This window comes from Hypanus sabinus, chromosome 26 (genome assembly GCF_030144855.1).
Source record: "Hypanus sabinus isolate sHypSab1 chromosome 26, sHypSab1.hap1, whole genome shotgun sequence".
Lineage (NCBI taxonomy): Eukaryota > Metazoa > Chordata > Chondrichthyes > Myliobatiformes > Dasyatidae > Hypanus > Hypanus sabinus.
This window is the reverse complement of record NC_082731.1, coordinates 38557864-38567032: the sequence shown is the minus strand read 5'-3', so window position 1 is coordinate 38567032 and position 9169 is coordinate 38557864.

Sequence of the window (9169 nt, the reverse complement as noted above, 5' to 3'; positions counted from 1 at the left end):
GCATAGCAAGCTGACTATATAGTTTTGGTTACACAGCAAAAAATACAACTTTTGTACTCCATAATATTTTTATACTCCAATAGGAGCAGGAGTGATTGCGATTACAAAGGAAAAAGCGCTAGGCAAACTCAAAGGTCTTAAGGTGGATGTCAACTAGACCAGATGGTCTACATCCCAGAGACCTGAGAGGGGTTGCTGAAGAGATAATGGATGCTTTGGTCGTGATCTTTCAAGAATCACTTGAATCTGGCACGGTCAAAGAAGACTGGGAGATTGCAAAAATCACTCCACTCTTTAAGAAGGGAGGAAGACAAAAGAGAGGAAATTATAGGCCAGTTAGCACAACCTCGGTGGTTGGGAAAGTGTTGGAGTCTATTATCAAGGATGAGGTTTCGAGGTACTTGGAGACTAATGATACAACAAGTCAAAGTCAGCATGTTTTCTGTAAAGGGAAATCTTGCCTGACAAATCTGTTAGAGTTTTTTGATGATGTAACAAGCAAGGTGGACAAAGGAGAGGCACTGGATATCATTTACTTGGATTTTCAGAAGGCATTTGATAAGGTGTCACACATGAGGTTGCTTAACAAGATAAAATCCTATGGTGTTACCGGAAAGGTGTTAGCACGGATAGCAGAATGGCTGACGGACAGGAGGCAGTGAGTGGGAATAAAAGGGGCCTTTTCTGGTTGGCTGCCAGTGACTAGTGATGTTCCTCAGGGGCCAGTATTGGGACAGCTGCTTTTCATATTATCTGTCAATGATTTGGATAATGGAATTGATTTGTGGCAAAGTTTGCTAATTAAAAGATAGGTAGTCCTGAGGAAGCAATACAATTGCAGCCAAAGTTAGACAAATTGTAAGAATGGACAAAAAAGAAACAGATGGAATACAGTGTTGGAAAATGTATGACAATGCATTTTGGTAAGAGGAAAAATAGAGAAGACTATTATTTAAATAGGGAGAAATAGTCCTTTTGCACTTAAGAGTCCACGTGAAAGACTCCCTAAAGGTTAGTTTACAGATTGAATCAGTGGTAAAGAAGGCAAATGCAATATTGGCATTTATTTCAAGGGGAATGAAATATAAAAACAAGGAGATAATGCTCAGCCTTTATAAGACACTATTCAGGCTGGATTTAGAGTATTGTTAGGAAGCATCTATAGGAAGAAGCACTGTCGACGTTTCAGGCCGAGACCCTTCATCAGGTTCAAGTTCAAACACAAGGAAATCTGCAGATGCTGGAAATTCAAGCAACACACGCAAAGTGCTGGTGGAGTGCAGCAGGCCAGGCAGCATCTATGGGAAGAAGTACAGTTGAAGTTTTGGGCCGAGACCCTTTGTTTGTTCTCCATCGCTCCATCAGACATCCTCTCCCCACCCCCCCCCCAGTGTTTGCTTGGCAGAAGACAAGCTGTATTGTGGTCAACTGCAGGTCACTGAGGCCTTCATGGACTCAGGATGTGGCCTCAAGCCGTGGAGCTGCCAGTTTACAGCCACCTGGAGAGAGGTGTTGGACTCGGTGTGCTCTGTGGCATCCATGCCGGAGTCAGTACTGCCTCCCATTATTCGCTGGGCAGACAACAAACTATATTATGGTCAACTACAGATTTCTGCGGCATTCATAGCTTGTGTCCAGTCTATTTGTTTTTGTGTGGCTGTATCTTACTGATATCTGTATGTGCTTGCTATGTGCTATGTGTGTTTTGTGCTGTGTGGCTGTTGGTATTGTGTGTTGTGCCTTGGCCCCGAAGTAAAACTACCTCGTTTGGCTGTATTCATGGGTATTCATATACGAGTCATGAAATGATCAACTTCAGCCTTAAATATGGACTTGGCCTCCACCACAGTCTGTTCTAAATTCCAGTGAGTACAGGCCCAAAGCTGCCAAACACTCCTCATATGATAACCCCTTCATTCCCAGAATCATCCTCATGAACCTCTTCGGGATCCCCTCCAATGACAACACATCCTTTTTTGATATATGGGACCCAAAACTGTTTTACAATACTCTAAAGGCAAACACGAGGAAATCTGCAGATGCTGGAAATTCAAACAACACACACAAAATGTTGGTGGAACGCAGCAGGCCGGGCAGCATCTATAGGGAGAAGCGCTGTCGACTTTTCGGGCCGAGACCCTTCGTCAGGTTGGGGCATCAAAGGATGTGGCGAGAAGGCAGGTGTACGGGCTGGAGTGGGATCCGCGAATCAGCATGATGGAATGGCAGGGCAGACTCGATGGGCTGATGGCCTAATTCTGCTCCTATATCTTATGGCCATGCAACCGTATATGAATACCCATGAATACAGCCAAACGAGATAGTTTTACTTCAGGGCCAAGGCACAACACACAATACCAACAGCCACACAGCACAAAACACACATAGCACATAGCAAGCACATACAGATATCAGTAAGATATAGCCACACAAAAACAAATAGTCTGGATGCAAGCTATGAATGCCGCAGAAATCTGTAGTTGACCATAATATAGTTTGTTGTCTGCCCAGCGAACAATGGGAGGCAGTACTGACTCCGGCATGGATGCCACAGAGCACACCGAGTCCAACACCTCTCTCCAGGTGGCTGTAAACTGGCAGCTCCACGGCTTGAGGCCACATCCTGAGTCCATGAAAGCCTCAGTGACCTGCAGTTGACCACAATATAGCTTGTCTTCTGCCAAGCAAACACTGGGGGGTGGGGGGATAGGATGTCTGATGGAGCGATGGAGAACAAACAAAGGACCTCGGCCCAAAACGTCAACCATACTTCTTCCTATAGATGCTGCCTGGCCTGCTGCGTTCCACCAGCACTTTGTGTGTGTTGCTTGAATTTCCAGCATCTGCAGATTTCCTCACGTTTGAACTTGAATCCTGATACAGGGTTTCTCCCCAAGCATACAGCTCCTTTCCTTCCACATATCCGGAAGGAGTTACCGGAAACTGTAGACCCACACTCAGTGATCCAGGAAGAGCTCCTTGCCTTCCAATAGCAGATTTCCTCAGGGTCCATGAACACACTTCATTATTCCTTTGTATGTCCACCATTTATTGTAATTTTAGGTATTGTACCGTACTGCTGGGGTAGCAGGGTGCAGATACTTTCCTACCAAAAGAAATGTTAGGTATTCCTCCCCTCTGCTAGCCTGCAGGTCACCCTTGGGCAAAGTGTCACACTCATTCAGATCCCCAATCAGGACCACATGAAGCCAGGGGAGCAGCTGGTGGGCGGTCGTACGAGCAGCTGGCGCAGATCACAAGACCTGGTTATGCGACCACTGACGCCAGGCAGACAATCTCTGAAGAGTATTGATAATGGCTGGGGGTCAGCCATCTTGTAAAGGCTCTGCCCAGAAGGCGACAATGGTAAACCACTTCTGTGGAAAAATTTGCCAAGATCAAACATGGTTTTGAAAAGACGATTTTGTCCATGCCTTACGACATAGCACATAATGATGTCATACAACACGGGACATAATGAATGAATGACTGTACTACAGCTGCAAACAATCTCTATTGAACCCTCTCCAGTGCAATCAAACCTTACCTCTCATATAATAAGATCCACACACACACACACACACACACACACACACAGTGTCCATATCAAATGATCACATTATGGTTACTGACTTAATGGATACTCATTTCCAATGTTTCAACATTCTCGTGCTGCTTTCTAAACACTTCATGTCCTGTCTTAAACTGCTTTACTCAAAGTTTATGTCAAATTCTGTTTAAAAATGTTCATAAAAGTGCCATAAGAAAAGAAACTGTCTCAATTAGAGTTGGGTCAACAGTCACTCTTCATGGGTCTGGCCTGAGGTTGAGAGGCCATGGGCCAACAGTTACTCACCACGGATAGGCTGAGTTAGACCTCTCCTCAATGCTGATGGAGGATGTTCTCGAAATTCCAAGACATAGGTGGTATGGACTGTAGTTTATTTTGGTCTCCTTCAGTTTTTCTGTTTTCTTGCTTGTTGTTAATTGGCAGGTGGACGATATGTTACTTTTTTTGGGCCAGGGAAGGATTGGCGACTTGAGGTCTGATGGCCTTGTTGGTGTTTCTCCATGTGAGCAACCTGTTAGATTTCTAGGCAAGAGAAGTTGAGGGTTTGATGTTATTGTCATTGGTTTTATTTTGCATGTGAGGGGCTTGGGTTTAGGTGTTTGATGTTCTAGATGCCATGCCGATTTTTGTGTGAGGGAGGGGTGGGGGCATGGGGGGGTTTGTGAGTTTGTTTCTTTTTCATTTTTGTTTCAGAGAGGGGTTGATATCTTCTCTTTCAACAACTTCCATCATGTTTCTGTATTTCTTGACAATCTGGAGAAGATAAATCTCAAAGTTGTATTCTGCGTACATACTTTGATAATAAAATGAACTTTGAATGTTTAGAATGAAAATAGATGATATAATAGGTATTAAAATCATTCTCCAGAGATCATAGTAGGAGGGCATCATTGTTATCTGTGCTAATTACTTTAATTGAAACAAGCAGCTGTAAACAGCTGATGCCAATAATTATTTTGATGAATAATTGTGTATAATGTGTAATCCTGTTCCATTTCTCCCAAAAAAAATAAGAACCCTCTTAAGGGATGGATGTAATCAGAGAATGTTCAGCTTAGCCCATTGAGCACACCAAGATAAGACATTCGATTTACTCTGGAAATATCAAAGTCAAAGGCGAGTTTAACAGTCTATGCTCAAGTGCTTACCTGCATAGGTACGTGGTGGTTGTCTGTTGCATCCAACAATGACAAGAACCAAAGGTCCTCCTTTGGTGAGGGAGCCTTGGACCAAAGGGCACAGCCTCAAAATAGGGGGATGTCCGTTTAGAACAGAGATGAGGAGGAATTCCTTTAGCCAGAGGGTGGTGAATTGATGCCACAGACAGCTGCGGAGTCCAAGTCATTGTAAGCAAAGGTTGACAGGTTCTTGATTAGTCATGGCATGAAAGGGTATGGGGAGAAGCCATGAGAATGGAGTTGAGAAGGAATGGGGCAGAACAGACTTTATAGGCCAAATAACCTGTTTCTGCTCCTTTGCTTTATGGTTTTATGGTCTTATGGAAACCATTGTGGGGAGTTTTAAAAATTGGACTGGGGCACTTCCACTTTCTTGTCCTTGCAAGTTTAGAGTCCACAAGCGGCTGTCACAACTTCCTTGGTTGCAGTGGATGCCATCACTTCTCTGTGCCTCATCATGACCTTTACTCTTCAGTGCACAGCCACATTCCTGGCTGTTGAATCTCACTGTGATCTTATCCACCCAGTCCACCAGAGCTGCCTTTGTACATGTTAGGACAGGCATGTTTGCATCTCACTGGGGTTCGAGGCCCGCCAGCTACCCTAACCTGGTTTATCTCAACCATCAAAGCAGTGAGCCAGGATGTGACCACTGTCATGTACAAGCAGCCACGGGTGAGAGCTGAGTGTCCAATGAGGACCAAAGGTGATTGAGCTGCCCTAGAATAGACACAATAAGCCCCTACACCCCTCCCATGACACCCCACACATCTTTCACGATGACAAGACTCTGGGTATATCCTTCATTCTTGTTTATTACAAGTGTTGGCACGTGGCCCAGTGGATAAGGCATCAGTCTAGTGATCTGAAGGTCCCTGGTTCAAGCCTCAGCTGAGGTGGCATGTTGTGACCTAGAGCAAGGCACTTAACAACACATCGCTCTGCGACGTCACTGGTGCCAAGCTGTATGGGTCCTAGTGCCCTTCCCTTGGACAACATCGGTGGCGTGGAGAGGGGAAGGCTTACAGCTTGGGCAATTGCCAGTCTCCCATACAACCCTGCCCAGGCCTGCGCCCTGGAAACCTTCCAAGGCGCAAATCCATAGTCTCTCAAGACTAACGGATGCCTATTATGTTTATTACAAGAGTCAGTTCTTCAAGTACTAGATTGATGTCTGCTTGAGGTGATATATCAGGCTGATGGCAGAGAACTCCCACAGGACGAAGAATCGTCAGCTCTTCACTACCAAGTGTTCCAGGTCTGAGGCCTACAAAAACACCAAGTCCGTGCAGAATTATGGGTTAATCAGACACTGATTACTGGTTAAACAGCAGACACTGCTGTTTGGAACATACAGTGGATTAAAAAGCCCTTGGTGTGGAAAGCCATGTCAGTAGAGTTGGGCGTGAACCACAGCATGCAGCAGTGCCCTCGTCTCCCTCTGATGAAGCAGCATTGCTTTGACTTCCAAAGGCTGCATATTAGCCGGGAGCTCTGAGGGGAACGGTTTGTAGTGGGTTGGACTGCGTGCTTCAGTCTTGAATTCAGCTGGTATCAAAAGGTTGGGAGAAAGGTGCTTACCACGATACATGTTAAAGAAAGAAGGTAAACGGTAAATTTTTGATGAAGATTTAAATTTTGGAAAGCTGGAAATGGGGGAGGGGTTAAGACTGAAGCATCTGATCTACCATTGCACAGAATAAAAAGAAATAGTGGCTACAGTTCAGGGATTCAAATAATTATTGATTGGAATACTGTAGCATCTTATAGATGAATGAACCTTGGGTGTGTAATAGAGCATCGATCACTGAGCGAAATGGGAGCCAGTGTTAAACTAAAGAATGATTAATCAACTGTCAGGGACTGCGGACACTCACCGAATTACGAGTGCAGCCGTTCTCAATGTTCCTATTCAATGATGGCATAATTACTGATGTTGGCTTTCATTCACCATGAAACGGATGGCAACCTTGAGTTGATTTTGTGCAAAATGTCGAGCAACCAGAGTATAAACATCTCATATCAGAGGGCATGCATTAAAAGTGGGGGGTGTGGGCAGAGGGAACATTTGTTCTAAGGGGATGCAAGAGGCAAGTTTAGAGTGGTGGATGCCTGAAATGCAATGCCTGTTATGGGGGCAGAGGCAAATACATTAGAGGCTTTTAAGAGAAGTTTGGATAGGCACATGGATATAAGGAAGATGGAGGGATATGGGCATAGTGTAGATAGGAAGAATTAGTTTTTAATTTACTCTTTAGCTGGTTTGGCACAAAATTGTGGGCTGAATGGCCATGCCTGTGCTGTACTGTTCTATGTTACACCACAAGACATAGGAGCAGAATTAGGGCATTTGGCCCATTGAGTCTGCTCCGTCATTCCATCATGGCTGATCCTTTCTCCCCCACCTTCTCCCAGTAACCTTTAAGCCATGCCCAATCAAGAACCTATCAATCTCAGACTTAAATACACCTAACAACCTGGCCTCCACAGCTGCCTGTGGCTAAAAAAAATACACAAATTCACCATACTCTGGCTAAAGAAAATTCACCATTTTAAATAGATGCCTCTCTATCCAGAGGCTGTGCACTCTTGCCCCAGACTCCCCCACCATGGGAATCATCCTTTCCACATCTACATTTGCAAGATTTTAATGAGATCCCCACTCATCCTTGTCAACTCCAGTGAGAACAGGCCTAGACCCACCAAATGTTTATCATATGAAAACCCTTTCATTCCCAGAATCGTTCTTGTGAACCTCCTCTGAATCTTCTCCAATGCCAGCACATCTTTTCTTAGTTGAGGAGCCCAAAACTGTTCACAGTACTCAAGGTGAGGCCTCCAGTGCCTTATAAAGACTCAAGCATCACATCACAGCTCTTGTATTCTAGACCTCTTGAAATGAATGCTAACATTGCATTTGCCTTCTAACCTTTCATGTGTTCTGCACAAGGACTCCTAAGACCTTTTACATCTCAGATTTTTGGATTTTCTCTCCATTTAGAAAATAGTTTGCACATTTACTTCCACTACCGAAGTGCATGACCATGCATTTTCCAACATTGTATTTCATTTGCCACTTTCTTGCCCATTCTCCTAATCTGTCTAAACCCTTTTGCATTCTACCTGTTTCCTCAACACTACCTGCCTCTCCACCAATCTTCATATCATCTGCAAACTTGACAACAAAGCTATCTATTCCACCATCTAAATCATTGATATACAGCATAAAAAGCAGTTGCAACACTAACCCCTGTGGAACACAACCAATCAGTACCAGCCAACCAGAAAAGGATCCTTTTATTTCCACTTGCTGCCTCCTACCAATCAGCCAGTCCTCTAATTATGCCAGCAACTCCCCTGGGCTCTTAATTTGGTAAGCAGCCTCATGTGTGGCAGCTCATCAAAGGCCTTTTAAAAATCCAAACATACAACATCCACTGCATTCCTTTTATCAACCCTACTTGTAATCTCCTCAAAGAATTCCTACAGGTTTGTCAAGAAAGATTTCCCCTTAAGGAAACTATGCTGTCTTTATCCTATCTTGGTCTGTGACAATAAACTGGACTGGTCAAAGAACACTGAGGCTGTCTACAAGAAGGTTCAGAGACGGCTCTATTTCCTGAGGAGACTGAGGTCCTTTAACATCTGCCGGACGATGCTGAGGATGTTCTACAAGTCTGTGGTGGCCAGTGCTATCATGTTTGCTGTTGTGTGCTGGGGCAGCAGGCTGAGGGTAGCGGACACCAACAGAATCAACAAACTCATTCGTAAGGCCAGTGATGTTGTGGGGGTGGAACTGGACTCTCTTGACGGTGGTGTCTGAAAAGAGGATGCTGTCCAAGTTGCATGCCATCTTGGACAATGACTCCCATCTACTCCATAATGTACTGGTTAGGCACAGGAGTACATTCAGCCAGAGACTCATTCCACCGAGATGTAACACTGAACGTCATAGGAAGTCTTTCTTGCCTGTGGCCATCAAACTTTACAACTCCTCCCTCAGAGTGTCAGACACCCTGAGCCAATAGTCTGGTCCTGGACCTACTTCCACTGGGCATGATTAACGTTATTATTTAATTATTTATGGTTTTATATTGCTATATTTCTACACTATTCTAGGTTGGTGTGACTGTAACAAAACCCAATTTCCCTCGGGATCAATAAAGTATGTCTGTCTGTCTGTCTGTCTAAGTACTCCATAACCTAATCCTTAACAATTGACTACAACATCTTCCCAACCACAGAAGTCAGGCTAACTGGTCTATGATTTCCTTTCTGCTGCTTCCCTCCTTTCTGAAAGAGTGAAGTGACATTTGCAATTTTCCAGTCCTCCAGAACCAATGATTCTTAAAAGATCCTTACCAATGCCTACACAGACTCTACCACTACCTCTTTCAGAACCCTAAAGTGCAGTTTATCT